The sequence below is a fragment of the Sylvia atricapilla genome, chromosome 2 (genome assembly GCF_009819655.1).
Source record: "Sylvia atricapilla isolate bSylAtr1 chromosome 2, bSylAtr1.pri, whole genome shotgun sequence".
Classification (NCBI taxonomy): Eukaryota; Metazoa; Chordata; class Aves; order Passeriformes; family Sylviidae; genus Sylvia; species Sylvia atricapilla.
The window spans coordinates 87293173-87308593 of record NC_089141.1 but is presented as its reverse complement, the minus strand read 5'-3'; the positions used below and the strand labels follow the sequence as shown (position 1 = coordinate 87308593).

At 41.3% G+C, this 15421-nt stretch overlaps 1 protein-coding gene across 2 annotated transcripts in view; it reads right to left on the bottom strand.

Moving 5' to 3' along the window:
• The window catches only part of NCK2 (NCK adaptor protein 2), an 84898-nt gene extending 69827 nt beyond the window's left edge, over nucleotides 1–15071 (bottom strand). For both annotated transcript variants that reach the window (XM_066313711.1, XM_066313712.1), the window contains exon 1: nucleotides 14725–15071. The gene's annotated coding sequence lies outside the window, so the exon portion shown is untranslated. The remainder of the gene's footprint in view (nucleotides 1–14724) is intronic.
• Between the last annotated feature and the right edge of the window lie 350 nt (nucleotides 15072–15421).

Genomic DNA, 15421 nt, shown 5'->3' with positions numbered 1-15421 from the left:
CTCAAAGTATAATCAATACAGAACCTTTTAAGGAAGCAGAGCATATACAGAAATAACAGTTCAACAATATTTAAGAATTAAGTTCAGGCATTAAAGTCTGAAAGAGAAGTTTAGGCACCAAAAGGGTTGGAAATGAAGAATTGAAAATGATAACAGTTGCCAGTAGCAAAAAGATGCTCAGTATTTCTTGCAGTCTCCCAGAATAGCAAAGCAGTACATAAACCGACAGCCCTGCTGAAATTAGTGCATATTTTGAAACATAAATTACATCTACACCTTGCTGCATTAGGATGGTGGCTCAGAAATAAGCACACAATCCCTCGAGCAGAATTTACTTCAAAGCCTTCCCGTTCCTCTGCCTACAGTGCTCGGCAATAGATAAAGTTGAGAATGTGGTTTTCATTCATTTCTTCCAGGCACTCTAAAATTCACACATGCACCTCAGAGTGGTTTGAAATCTGGTATGCCATATGGCATTACACTTGCCATTTTCAGAAATATGTTGAATATGAGTTCCAGAGATATAAAGCCCTAATAAAAAAAGAAAAAAAAAACCAAAAAAACAACACAACAAAACTCCTGAAGCCAACAAATTCTGCTCAAATGCCACCACCTTTATACTAAGCAAAACTGGAAAGCCTGGGCTTTGATCAGGCTTCAAAGAACCTCTTCATTTGCCCCAGAAAATAAATCTGATGCCTTAGCTTGTGGAGGCTTATTTCCCTACTGTTTTGCAACTCTGAAAAGTTATTTACACTTGCCTTAAGTGAGACTGAAGTAGAAATGACACATCAACATCAATAGTAGATTTATACAAACACATTGCCCTTGGAGCACAAAGTAAATGATTTACAAGCTGCAGAACAGAGGAGAATCAGGATCGAGGGTTTTATGGCTATTCCATTGTGAAACAACCGAAGAAGAAATAATTACTTCTCATTCCTGCATAAAATGTTTAATGGTGCACATGATGAAGTAACATTCAAAAAAATCAACCCCCTCCGCAAACAAAATGCCAAAGAATTAGCAAACAGATTTTTTTAAAAAACCTGACAAAAGAAATAAGGTTCTCCTGCTGGCTGAAATAATCACACAGTCTCCAAGCTCAGCAAATTAGAGTGAGATTTCAAAAAAAAAAATTGGCAGAGCTGAACTAAACATCTAGCTGTTGCCAAAATGAGAGAATCCTGTAGGTAGAAATCAACCACTTCATCCTTCTACTAGCATTTCTACTTTCCAGGGATGTCTAATTTCCACTATTTGCAACCTGTGATTAAATGATCTTTCTTTTCTGAGAAAGAAAGCTCAGACTAGCAAGCTGAAATCAAATAACATTCCAAGACCACATCGACTTTCCTCCTTGCTTTTTTCTTTCAAGGATGAAACCGCAGTTGCAGAGAGACAGAATCACTCACCTTTTTGGAGGCACACACAGTTCCTCTCTTTAAACCTCCTATTGCATCTTGAAACTAAGTTATCCTAACACACATCTTTTTACCCCAAAGATGAAAATTAACAGAGAGTAGTAACTCTGTTGACAAGACTGCTTTAAGAGTGATACTATGTTTTTAAACACACACAGAACTCAGGAAAATAATCTTACTCCAGAGGGGAGAATCCTATATATATACTCAAGTAACAAACTTTCCACCTGTGTATTCCATATAAACACCTGTTTTGGAGACAGTGTATGTGTGCTATTTATCCAAGTATTCAGAGGTGACTTGGAAAAAAATAGCAAGGAAATACAGGTGGTTCTATTATCAGAGTGCAATCCAGACCTACTGCAACATCTCTACGAATAAAGAGGAAAATCAAGAGCATTTAAACCGTATCTGGGAGAGTGTATTTGCAACCACCTAAAACAACTCATGACAGCATCAACTGGGATATGTAACATAGCACAGACACTTCCACTACACTAATCCATCAAGCTCATCCCAGACCAGGATCCATTCAGATGCTCCAGCTGATGAGGGTTTCAGCCATGCCGAGACAAGACTACCACATACCTGCCACTCACATCTCCTAACAATGAGTGTATCTGCTCATTGCTGCTAGAGGCAGAGGGCTTTGAGAAAGCAGAGGGCTTTTTCCCCAGGCATAACTAGCACAGAGCTGCCAGCCGCTGGTGTTGCCATCTAGGGAAGCTATTCCTAGAAAAGCAAGAAAAATGCGTGGGCTGAGCTGAAAAGACAACGTAGAAACTAAAGCAAGCAGAAGAGTCCTCTGTAATACAAGAGGTGAAGAAAATCCCCATGTCTGCTAATACTTAGGCTGACAAGCAGATCTCTCTCCCCAACACACGCCACAGCAAATAACCAGGTTTTTCAGGTACACTAAGCCTGAGGGTGGGATGCAAAGTGGCTTCCACACGCAACAGCAAGATTTACTGTGTCCAGCAGACAAAGTACAGTAAATTTCCTGAACATTTTAATATTTAGTGCAAAGAATAGTAAAACCAAACAAAACCCTAGAAAATCAGCACTTTACAGAACTTTCCATATATTTCGCAGATGGCATTGAAACCATCTGCTGATGCTGCCAGAACAATTCAAGAACCACCAAAATCTATGTTTGACAGGTCCAGACCTACTGTAAAGAAAGGAAAATCTGAATTACTTCAGCATGATACACAGAGGTGTTCCTGGATAATAGAGACTACATTTCTTCTTTGATCATTCTTCCAATAAAAGCAGTGTGAAATTCAACATTTCTGATACTTTTAATTGTAGCTGTAGAAAGCAAAAAAGCTGTCAGCTATTGAAGTCTCATGCACACCACCATCCTCCCACACCTATTACTACGCTGACAGAAGAACTAGAGAAAGCACTTACACCGACATACCTAAAATATCAAAGAGCCACAACCAATTCTCAACTGTGCATACACTTATTTTAATCATAGTTTTCTTCCTCCCAAATATGCTTTTCTTTACAAAGACCCAAGTCTAAACCTCAGAAAGTTAACTAAACACATTCATAAGTGGCTTGAGTATCATAACTCAGTTGATTAAACATTTGGAAGAGTTCACCTGGTGGCTTTGAAGTGAAACAGAGGACTAATTCGGGCTCTGTGAGAGGCAATATAGTTCTTCAGAATCTATCAGTAAAGTGGTAACAATCCTTTAGGTAAAGCAAAGCCAACAGATTCAAGGTGGGAAACGAAGCTATAAACAGTAAGAATCCAAAAGTTTACTTCCTGTATGCAAGGTTAGCAAACTACTACAACATCAAGGTACATGTCAGTCTTTTCCTTTCTTACTTACAGATTTAGCCTTTAAGGTGCCCAATGCACTTTTTCAAGCTCTTGCTACCTATTTTAATTCTATACTTAAATATCTTCCTGCATTCTGAGACAATTATTATTTTGCTTTGATGCTTTTTTCCTTGGATGTTTTCCAGATGAAATCCTAAATTGAAGTTCAGCAGAAAAACGATCAGAGCACTACATTTCAATAACAGAAGCATTGAAAGTGGCCTTCAGTGTATTAAAGTCATTGCTGGAAGCTACATATGAAAATATATTACCCACCTCAGAAAAACCTCCATTGTTATAATTTGGTCATTTCACACATCAGTGATCAATCTCAGCTGAGCACATTCTGTAAGTCCATACATAATGATAAAAAATTAGACATACTGGAGAAAAATTTAAGTCTTTCCTTTGTGAACAAGTATATTCACCTAGTGATTTTATATAGAAATCACATTTCTACTGCTTCTTGGTATGAAGCTAAACAAGGTGAAGATATACAAATTGTTGGTTACAAGGGTCAATGACTCAGCTAACTGCATTATGTCCTCTTAGCAGCAAAATTGATAAGCACAAAACAATTACTTTAAAAAACAATCTTGGAAGTATGCCTACATGAAACTTTTTTAAATGTACATATACATTTAAGGCTACTAACTGTGAATCATACTTCCTTTGTCTAACTCTTCCTGAACTCAAGGTTTCTATTTTCCAACTCTCTTTCCTTTACCTGCCCTTAAAATGCGTAAGTTTCAGATCAGTGTTGCATATATAAAGTCCTCAGAAGCAGCAACTGTCAGTAAGTATGTTACAGTACATCTACAAGCTGAAAACCCCAGGCTACATTTTATTTCTGTAGAGAACAACATAGACATTCCAGGACAGCAATGTTCTAAAGAAATATTACAAAAAAAAGGAGAATATATCCAGACTACTGGAAAACAGAAAAATCTGAAATAGTATAGCTTCCACCATTCTCCCAACACCCTAAGACACTGGAATCCAGTGCTGAATCTCATCACACAATTCTCTCTACGGCAGCTCTCCCATACTATAAAGAGTGGACAAGCAGAAGGAGGAGGATGCATAGTGAAGGAAAGTACAGTGTGATTTTTATACAATTCCTCTTAGCCAGTTCATACTGGTAAATCCTACCCCAATTCGGGCCACAAAGTTGAAATTTAATTAATCACTCCCAAATACCAAGTTGCAAGCGTACACATACGAAGGCAGAAAATAAGAACATGCTATTCAACAGAATAACCTGTAAAGCACCCTACACTTTCTCCTACCCTGAGCAGACATAAGCACAGACAGCCTCATTTCAGTGACTGTGTGCAACTACATATTTAGTTAGAGCCAACAAAACACTAACAAAAATATCTTCATCCAAATCCTATTCACAGCTGTTAATTTAATGGAAAGACTCTTCCGGCATGAAGAATACATGAGTAATAGGCTCCCCGGGAACTTTAATAGCAGATCATTAGACAAAGGGCTTCATAACACAGCAGCTGGACGCCATTCAGCTACCTGACAGCCTCTGTGCTGCTTGTGAAGAGTGCATTAACCACAGGATGTGGGTTTCTGAGGCACTGACCGCTGCTACCCCGCACTGCAAAGGGAACAGAAAGGAGCTGGGGTAAGGAGGCAGATTTGGATGCTTTGATAGAGGTATTAGAGCAAAGGGCTGCGTGATGCAAAACACAGGATGAGCGGTCGCACACAGCAGCTGCAGGAAAACAGATTTCTCCGCAAAACAGTTACACACCGTCATTTTTGCCTGCCTAAATTTACAGTATTTCAAATCAGTGCCACTGAAAAATCTAGAAAAATAATGCAAAATTTGCTACATTTCTCAATGCAATAATGTTTCTTCTTATTTAAGGAAAGATATATATTGACTGACCCATCTGGCAGCCCACCCCAATACCCTAACACAATTCCAGAATATATTCAAAGAAGAAGGAAGTTAAAAACTATTATACAGACATCTTGTAGGCAAGGGTTCAAGCATATCCTCATTTCAGAAATCTTATCAACTCTACTTTTGCATATCATGTAACTGCAGTGCTCCAGTCAAATCTTATTGCCAAATGTGTGTAATCATGCTAGGTAGAATACATTTTTTTCTAGTTTTATCTAACTTTTTCTTTTCTTTGCTTAAATATTTCTGCCATATGAATGGATTACAGATAACCCAAAAACATGTCTACTCACAATCAAGGCTATGACCAATCCTAACTATCTACAAAATACTATGGCATGGAAAAGGAGGAGGGAAAAGATCAACAAAGCAAAGACACAGGTGATCACCATCAGTTTAGATGGCACAAAAATCAAGGTATGCACCAACTGAATCAAAGGTTTTCTTGAATTAAGAATTTACAGATTCATAAAATAAAATGGTACTTCCCTAAGAAAAGCTAAAGGTACACGTACACAATTGCCAAAACTATGAATTATATTGATATTAGGTGCAAGTATTAATATTGAGGTTTGGAGTTTTGATTGTTGTTGGGTTTTGTGGGGGTCTTCTTGATATGCAGTAGGTGCCACAATTTTAGAACAATAGTATCAACAGTTTAAAAATCCACTAAAATACAGCTGTTTAACATCAGGCATGACATCCTGCAAACTAGGCACACCTCTCACATACAAAAAAGCCTGTGGGAAGAAAATGGCACAGGAGAAAGAGCCAAGGGGTGCTACCACTCAGGTCGGCAACAGGCAGGCAGAGCTGACCAGGGAGTGGCATTGGAAAAATGACCTCTCTAGCACAACTCCACCTTGACTCAACAGCATTCATGATTCACTGACATCAAATTCAGGAGTGCTACTTTTGAAGAATGAAGCATTCAAAATTTTACTACCTGATTAGCAAGAACAGTATAATCTACTAAATACCAAGCTGCTTCAAATGCTATGTACACTCAGTAATGGTATGTATGGCATTGCTGCAGAAGAGTAAGTCAATAGCCATTAATTCAGATTGCAGTTATGTATGGTATCTTTTTGTAACCACAAGTATATCACTTATATTAACTCAAAGGAATCCAAATGACCAGCTACTTAACCATTCAAATTATCTGTCCAGAAAGAAGGAAAAAAAAATCAAAGAACAGAACAGACAAAATCACAAGGGTAAGCTGAAAAGACCTTTATAACAGAACACTGAAATCAGGTCTGGCTGCACCATTAAACAACCTAATACAGTTAAAACATGGGGGGGGGCAAAGCATTTTAAAAGTTATGAATTTCCATGATCTGCATTAATATACTTGTTTTCAAACCTTGATTCCTTCAAAACAGGAATTACAATCCTCAATGCATTTAAGACCCTTTCTTGCATCACATTTTAGGTTTTGTTTTGGTTTGGTTTTTTTTTTCAATAATTTTGGTTGTCTGTTTTAAATTCTAGGTTTCCATGTTTGTAAATAAAACACAAAACTAACTAATTCCTTGTTTCCCCCAAGGGACTAACTTCCTACTTCCTTTTTCATCAACTTAAGCAGGCATATATCAAGCACTGCCTGACCCACACCTGTTGTATAACAGCTCAGTATTACTGTTCAATTAACAAACCTTAACTATGAGGAGCCACACTGACTTTATGGGACTGCTGGAAAAGTAATGGCATAAACAATGTATAGGCGTAAAGTCTGTCTCTAAAAATAAGCTGGCTGTGTGACACTACAGCAGAAGTTCCATAATTCAATATGCACGTTGTGACACATAAAGAATGTGTAACTAAAAAAGAATTGACCTGCAATGTAACAGTGGTCCTTGTCTTGGGAAAGATGTACATATGGCTCAGCTTCGTGCTTTGTAAATAAGAGATGATCACTCCAACAGGACCACTAGTGGTACAAAGCACATGCACAAGGCCATAGGAAGGAGAAGTTGGGATACAAAACAAAGAATGAAACTTCGGCAAAGCTCGACATTGTGTCTTCCAGAGAGGTGAAAGAAATACCGAAATAAAATAAACATCCAGAATCTCTTGGCAACAAAACCAGAAACTGATCCTAAAAGAATACAACTCAGAGTATTATCAGACAAGACTAACCCAGGAAGACACACATTGTCACGGTAACAACATTATGCAGACTCTAACAGTTTTCTGTCATAGGAAGTCTATAACATTTCAGTTCATTATGATTCCCCATGCATCCCTTATGAGCCTCAAAGCTCATAAAAATGATGTGTCATATTTTGATACCTGTACTAAACACAAGCTTTGTGATTACTAGAGTTTAAACCCAATACAATCCACACAGTCCTTACTGAGATATCTGATTAAATTTCTAATATTCATGAACTAGAATTTTAATATTGAATGCTCAAAATGATTTAGGCATTTTGATATAACAGAACATAAGTCATTTAGTGTCAAGTGGAAGGCAGCGCCTTTATTATAGCATTAATTATTTGGGATATTAGCATTAATTTCTTTCTCTATTTGAATTAAATGGAATTCAAAACAGTGTGAATTTATTAATAGTCCACAATATAATTATTTCTATATTATCCCTGCAGCACTAGCAGAAAGACTGCCTACAGACCTGAAATGCAAAGAAAGGAGATTGATCATCAATTTTTCATCTTTTTTCTGAAAGATGGGAAAGGTAAAGCTCAGGATGTTTATATTCTAAATGGCTTCACTCTTTTTTTGATACAAAAATACCCATCTTTATACCTATAAATGACACCTACATTTTTTGCATTCAACATGCAATGATTAAAAGAAAGCACAATTAAACAAGATACACCATAACCAACTTCTTTTATGACCGGAGCAAAAACATTCTTAATTAAAACCACAAAGCTGAAAAAATAGCAGGGACTCCTACAAAATTTCAATACTCACTGGAAAAAATGCTATGTTTTAACTTACATTTCCAAAGTAGCTACATAGACAAAATTCCAAGTTCTGGTAGGAAGGACTAATTAAAGACACAAACACGGTACCTTCTTCTCAGCACCTAAATGGTACCAGTTATCAGTTCACTTACGTTACACTTATGTATAGCCAGATAGTATTGCTAACAAAAGTAATTCATAAGTATAAATAAATGAATACACCATCACGCATGAAAAACTGCTGTTTGCAGGTCATTTGAGTCAGTTACCAGAGCACTAGATACTGACAGACCGTAATCCAGCTTAACATTCTAATACAAAACACACAAAACCCAGCACTTACAGGGTTTTACCCAACTTACAGGACTTCTTCAGTCCAGTTAAACCAGAAACACCTGGCCAACTGAGTTTGCAACACTACATATAAACAACAGCCAAGCCTATAAATAAACCAAATAAGCCATCTGTGCCACTGACTGCCCCCGTTTGCAGCTCATCTACACAGGTGTCAGCTCCTGGCCCTGTCCTCTACAGCTGAACTACCATGGAGTGTTTGCACCATCACTGACTAACAGCACTAATACAAAATGTAAAAAATGAGTGAACAGAGTGCACATTTCCAACCTAACAAATACTCAAAATCTATCCTTCTGATTTTGCTGAAATTATTACTAAAAATAGTGAAGTCATTTAAAACTCATACATCTTTAAAGTGTTTGGATGAAGTCCAAATAACTCTCTTTCTCTTCTACTATTTAACAAATGAATTTTCAATCTAAAATTACCAACTAAACTTTCAACCAATATTAAATCTATCTAAAATGAAAACTCAAAGGGTACTTGTAAAAATAAACTTAAAAATCCCAAACTCAAACCCAAGAAAAAGCCTCAGGTAAGTTTTGCTAAGCCAGGTGGCAGTGTGCATTTGCAGCAGCCCAAGTCACCTGTGGTGGAATCCAGAATGCTTGACATGCCATCATTCAAGACCTGTCAAATTTGATAACACTCTGTGTGTGTCTGGAAGGACACCATCCATTCAGGGAAATGAATGTGTCATTTGTTGTCATGACAGCTATCAAAATTCAGCCCGAGAGCATATCATAGAACCACGTATCTCTCCTTCTGCATTAAAAGGTTGAAAAATACTTTCCTTGTGCTCATCCAAAACATCATTAGGATGTCAACTAAGAAGTCAGCTCCCCTGAAACAGCAGTGGCCCAGGATGGCACTGGGAGCCAAGTCCGACAGACAACGCGTGTGGGAGAAAACAAGTGTGATGGATACGCTGCTATTGTAAGAACAGGGAGGAAAAACCTTGCGGCCGTGGTATGCTGAGGGTGTTCTCACTGCATTAAAACCAAGAGGTCAGTATGATCAATGCTTGAGACTCTTCTTTGGCATCAGCTCTAGGCTTTGCTAAACAGGAGGTTTCATGTATTGCTGTTCCTTGAAACGTTTCTTAGTCCAGAATGCTCTAAAAAATTTAGAGTAATACACCAGTTTAACTCTCCATATACAGACTAAGTTTTAAAAGGACACAGTGTTCCTCTTCTCTCCCAAACCTATGAAAGGACTGAAAGAATGAAGTGTTTTATTTTGCTATATAGTCAACTAATACTTAATTGGTATAAAAAAGCATTATTTGAGCCAATTTAAATTTGACAAGGATGAGTTAGAAAATCCTAATACATTTTATCTATAGTTTATATGCTTAATAAATATCATCATTACTTTCTAAACCTTCTCACCCTTGCAAGGATCTAATCTTATCTTGAAGGAAAGGCTGTAAGACCATGTTTAATGACCTTTTGAAAATAATATAAATAAAAACAATATAGTTGAATCTGAAGTGAAATTGACAATTTTTTTCCAAGACCTTGCTTCTATATTCTTAAAAATAAACCATTTACTTTTTAAATTATGCACTGCTAGCAGAACCAATAATCCACCCCAGTATGAGCAAAAAGCACCTTCCTCTGTTAACCCTCTTCCTGTTCTCCTGCAGGGTCTGATGGCTCCTCTGTATTTGCACAGAACTGATCCAGTGTGACCCGTAGGGAAAGACAGGCAAGAGACAGCACTCAGCTAAAAGCAGCTTCTCACACTGTAAGAGGACATGACCCGGACTCAGAGGACCGCATCAGGAAGAGCCTCTAGTTTCTCCATAAACTTCAGTACCTGCTTTCACATTCATGCCACTTCTCTTTATTAAGGCCTCCATAAATACTCTGATCATTTCTGGAATGTAGAAACTTCAAACAGCTCATAAGGTTAAAATCGGCCTTTCTATGAAACAGGTAATAAACTGAAAGCCTGCTCATTTATTTTTGGTTATTGATGCCCCATCTATCCAAACAGCACAACTGCTGAAACACAACAGGCTACCTAACTATATTTCTTTTTCTGATTAGACATCTTATTTGACACAAAGACTGTATTTAATTTAATTAATTTTTTAAAAATACTTAAAAAATGAGGTTGCCTAAGACAGGTGCTACCTGATTCTGTAAACATGTTACATCCACATTTTTTTTCTAATAAAATTTCTGCTGTATTCTATCTGTGATATAGAAATATATTCTGTCTGTGGTGAAAGCACTACCTGCTTTCACATCTGTTTCTATGGTTGTGTGTACTCTGCATACAGTAAGTGATAAGAGTTAAGGAAAACTTGGTAAGGTAAAAACACACCTACACAGCATTTTGTTTTGCACTTGTATTTTGTCACAATTTTAAGAGATTTTGTCACGATTTTAAGTATAAGAACACTTTTGAGAACTCAGTGATCCGCCAAGTGTCCCATGTTCATTACTCTGTCCTGCTCCACCAAATAATCAACAGTAGTTACATGTCACCATGTTAATACTGGCTAACGAGATCAGGACCAAAACCAGCATAGCAAACCTACAGTGCAAAAAAGCCTCTAAGCCACAAATTTCTTTTCTACAACTGTGAACAAATAAAGGCTATACCAGCATACCTGAGCTTCCACTCTAACAAATGCTTTTCATAGCATGAGTATTTCTAAAACTTTACTGACACCAGAGTTTTGTGTATAGCTGCAGTAATTTAACATGCAATGTGTTGCTATTCTCTAATCAAGATTTATTCCTCCACATCTGAATTCTTAAAATTTGCAACACCCTATGAAAGCTTAAAAATGTACACTGTCAGGCCACCTTACTGCACACAGATTTTATTTATGCTGGGTTTAAAATATGAACTCCCTTCATTAATGGCAAGAAAAATTTATTTGTTGCGTCACATATACTTAATTGAATATAAAAATATATATTTCATGTTTCAATGCACTTTCAACTTACTCATGTCATTAGCATTTATGAAACAATTAAGAATTCTCATGATGGGGAAAAATGATTACTTCAAGGAAAAAAAACCAGAACAACAAAAACTTAGCATTTGGAAGAATTACTTTACCCACTACTGAACAGAACAATAGTTTAATTGGGCAGAACACCATTGACTATGTTATTATGAGAAAACTAATGGGCCTAATTAATTTGCAGGAAAAAATTAAACTGGAACTATCTTAAAACAGAAATAACTTTTGGATTCCTGGGCCAACATGCATAAATCTGCAAAGCAAAACAAACAGAAAAGTCATTTCTCAAAAAGTGTAGCAGAATTTCATGTAGTAAAGACCGGACAATGTGCACAGGTGAAATTATTAGTGCAGGCCTCCTTTCTTCCCCTCAGCACAGCAAAACAATACTATTTCCCACACTACAAACACCATCCCAGCTCTCTAAACATCGTTCACTTCAGGAACTAGCGAGAATTCCTGACTTTCACTCCCTGGAAACTATTGTTCTACAACATTTCTGTATACTTAGTAAATACAAGGACAAAGCATACTACCTTTAAGTTTACGATTTCATGAGAAGCAGAAAGCTCTCCTGCAGAGTGCTCCAACTCTCCGTCTCGCCAATGACCCACTTTTGGGGAGCAGGGTGTCCAGCGACGAGCACCCAGCAGCAGGCTGACTAAACTAACCGAAACACAGCAGCATCTGGTTTCAGTTTGCAGCTATCTAAAAACTCCCTCAAACACCTCTATTAAATCCACATCAGCAATCTTCCTTCCTCAAAACACAGTGGGAGTGGGGTTTGGGAATACCCACAGCTTAGAAACCATCAGTCCCTCAATACAAACAGAAAATATCTCTCTAGAACATTGCCTTTACATTCAAAGATGCCTTGGTTTTGATTTCAAACCTGCGGCAAGTAAATTGATACAGCACCTGTCTCCATGAGTCTGGAAGCAGCTTTTATGCTCAAGGAGCATGAAAAATGCAGATATTCTGGGTAGTTTTGCTGCTGCTCAAGACTACGACCAGCAAACAGAGCTATCTAGGTATCACTTTTCGAGTGGCTACTGTTATAGTTACAATTGAGAAAGCCATGAGCGCTGCAAAGGATTAACATACCAACAGCAACACAAGGCACAAAAAAACTAAGGCTGGAAAAGCAGCAGACACCCCTGACCTTCTTCAGCCAACAGTAGATGGAAGGTGACATGGAAGAGAGCAAACACCCTCCCTTAAGCTTTCAGACAGCTAGCCAGGAAATCAGAAGAAAGTAAAGGGAGGGAAGTTCCCTTTCTGTACAGCAACAAGCCAAAGGCTGGAGTTCTGAATTTATCATATGTTCAGTAGCCATGATGTAATAAAAAAGATCGTCCAGACCATCAAGGGCTAACTCTGCTGTCAGTTTTGGGAATATACAGCAAAAGCGATTTTGTGTACAAATTTTTTTTTCCACAAAGCGGTCAGAAATGTAATGCAGTAGAAGGAAGAAGCAAATGCAACAACGAATGTTGCTTTAGACAGAACAACAGCAATAAGAGCTAACATTATAATGAATCTGTATCTGTTTCATGGCCTATATAAAAATATTTGCTAATTACAGCCTTGATCTTCATGGTACAGGTGCCTTCTATTGCTACATTTATTCACTGTTCCCAAAAGTGACATCTTCTGTCAAAGTCACAAGAAGAAAGTCAGTTACAAAGACAAAGCGATCTGCTTAACTTCTTAAACACACTGGGGTGAGACAGAGGCTTTCAATTTCCAGAGTTGTGAAATCAATATTTCAGAGAAGCAACAACATTACATCAGAAATTACAATCCTAAAAATGAAAACACAGTACCATTAACATCATCTGTGGTGCTGACTGCTTCAGATTCCTAAAAAGCAATGGCAAAACAAGTACTTTCAAACAGAAATTCTTCATAATCTCCTACCCGGTAAGTCCTTTCAAATTCCTCCATATTAAGTTACCAGTCCAAACTCCCAATGATACAAACCACGCATGGTTAGGCCATGAAAATTTGTTTTTACAAAAGGCCACTACCGCATTTCATGAAAGAAAAGTCTAATTCTCCCACGTTGAGCTGCTAGAACAGCAGCAGTATGTTCCTCAGAAACAAAAATGCTTCACGGGAAGAAACACTGTTCAAGCTGAAGAATGCATTAAATTCTTGCCGACTTTCAGTCAACTTTTAAAATAACAAAAGGTTTCTCTCTGTTTTACAAAAAAATTGACAGTTCCGAGTGAAATACTACGTAGAATTCACGGGATAACCCTGATGCACGCAGAAGGCCACATTCACTGTTAAAAAGCAGTGGAAGATATTAACATAGGAACTAAAGCCGAGAGCCCTCAACGACCAGCCAGCTGCAGGTCAGACCTGAATTACAAACCTGAATCCCGACCTGACAACCTGATCGGAGATAGGCCAAAGTGCCTACCCCGCCAGCCAGGGGCAGCTGTTAGCCTGGGCACATTTTTAACTTGAAACAGAGCAAGAAGACTTACAAACTTCAGTAATCTTCTTCCCAAAACACGCGGGGATGCGCTTCACTGAACACTCGGTACATGAGATGTAATTTTACCTTCATGTCCTTTACCTGCACTGGCATCGACCGAGGCCACAGCGCACCGCGCTCCTTGAGAAAACCCCCGGCCTCAGCCCTACTGCAGTCGGAAGTCGGTGACGGAAAGAAAACCGAACTGAGGGGGCCGAGAGCCATGTCCCCGCCGCAGCCCGGTGTGCCCGGCCGCCCGGCGGTCCCCGTGCGGGGCGGCGGCGCTCCCGCTCGGGAAACTTTCGGGTTGCGCCGCGCTCCGGCCGGGAGGCGCTGCCCGCCTTCCCCCGGCGCTGCCCCGCGGCCGCCGGATACGCCGCCTCCATTCACCGGAGCCCCGCGAGGGGTGCGGGGGGCTGGCGTCCCGGCCCGGCGCTGCCCCCCAGCCGGGCGGCACAAAGCGGCGGCTGTCACACGCGCACACACACACAAGCAGCAACTCGGGAGGATGAGGAGGAGCCGCCCCCGAGGCCCCCCCGCAACTGGACGTGGCACACAAACACCTCCTCCCGCTCCGGGCCCCCCGTGCCACCCCCGGCAGGTAGCGGCCCCCTCCTGCGCGGGGCGGCCGCGGAGCCTCGGCCGCCCAGGTGACACCCGCCTTTCCCCCGCTCCCGGCGCCCCTTCCTCGCGTCGTCCCCCGCGGCCGCCACAAGTTTGCGGCGGGCCCAAGCCCCCGCCCCGGCCCCATCCCAGTCCCGCCCGCGGCCGCGCTCACCTCCGACCGGCCGGCGGGCAGCGGAGCGGGGCGGGCGGCGGCGGCGGGGAGGCTCCCAGCCCAGGCGGGCTCCGCTTCTTTGTCTCCTCGGCGGCGGCGGCGGCGCCCGCTCACTCCCCCTCCGCTTCCCTGTGCCCTTCCCCAGGCGGATGCGGGCCCGTCCTCCGAGAGGGGCCGGCTGGCTCCCCCCTCTTCCCCTTCCTTCTCCTCCTGCGCTCTTCGCCGGACGCGTCCAAGGCCCTGGCCCTCGGCGGCGGCAACGGCGGCGGCAGCTCCGCTCTCTGCCTTCCCTCTGCCTGCTGCGCCCGGCGGCGGCGGCGGCGGCCCCTCCTCCGCGGACCTCCCCCCCGCCACAGGCACAGCCCCCGCCCCCGCCCTGCCCTTCCTGCCGCTGCCGCTGCCGGGATCGCGCGGGAGGAGCTCCCCGGGCTCCCCCTCGCCCGCCGGGAGGCCCGCTGCTCCCCCGCCCCAGCGCAGGAAGGACGGGCAGGGACAGCCTGGGTGGCTCCCTCCCCTTTGCGAGAGGACCTCTCCGGGACCGCGGGGCGGGGCAAAGGGGGCCCTGCCCGGCGGGAGCGCCCTGGCGCCTCCTCCCCGTTCCAGCCCCGTGGGACCCGGCGCTCCCGGACAGGCTGCCCCGCTGGGAGCGGAAGCGCTTGGGAACTGTACTGGCGAACGCTGAAGGACCCGGGGATGG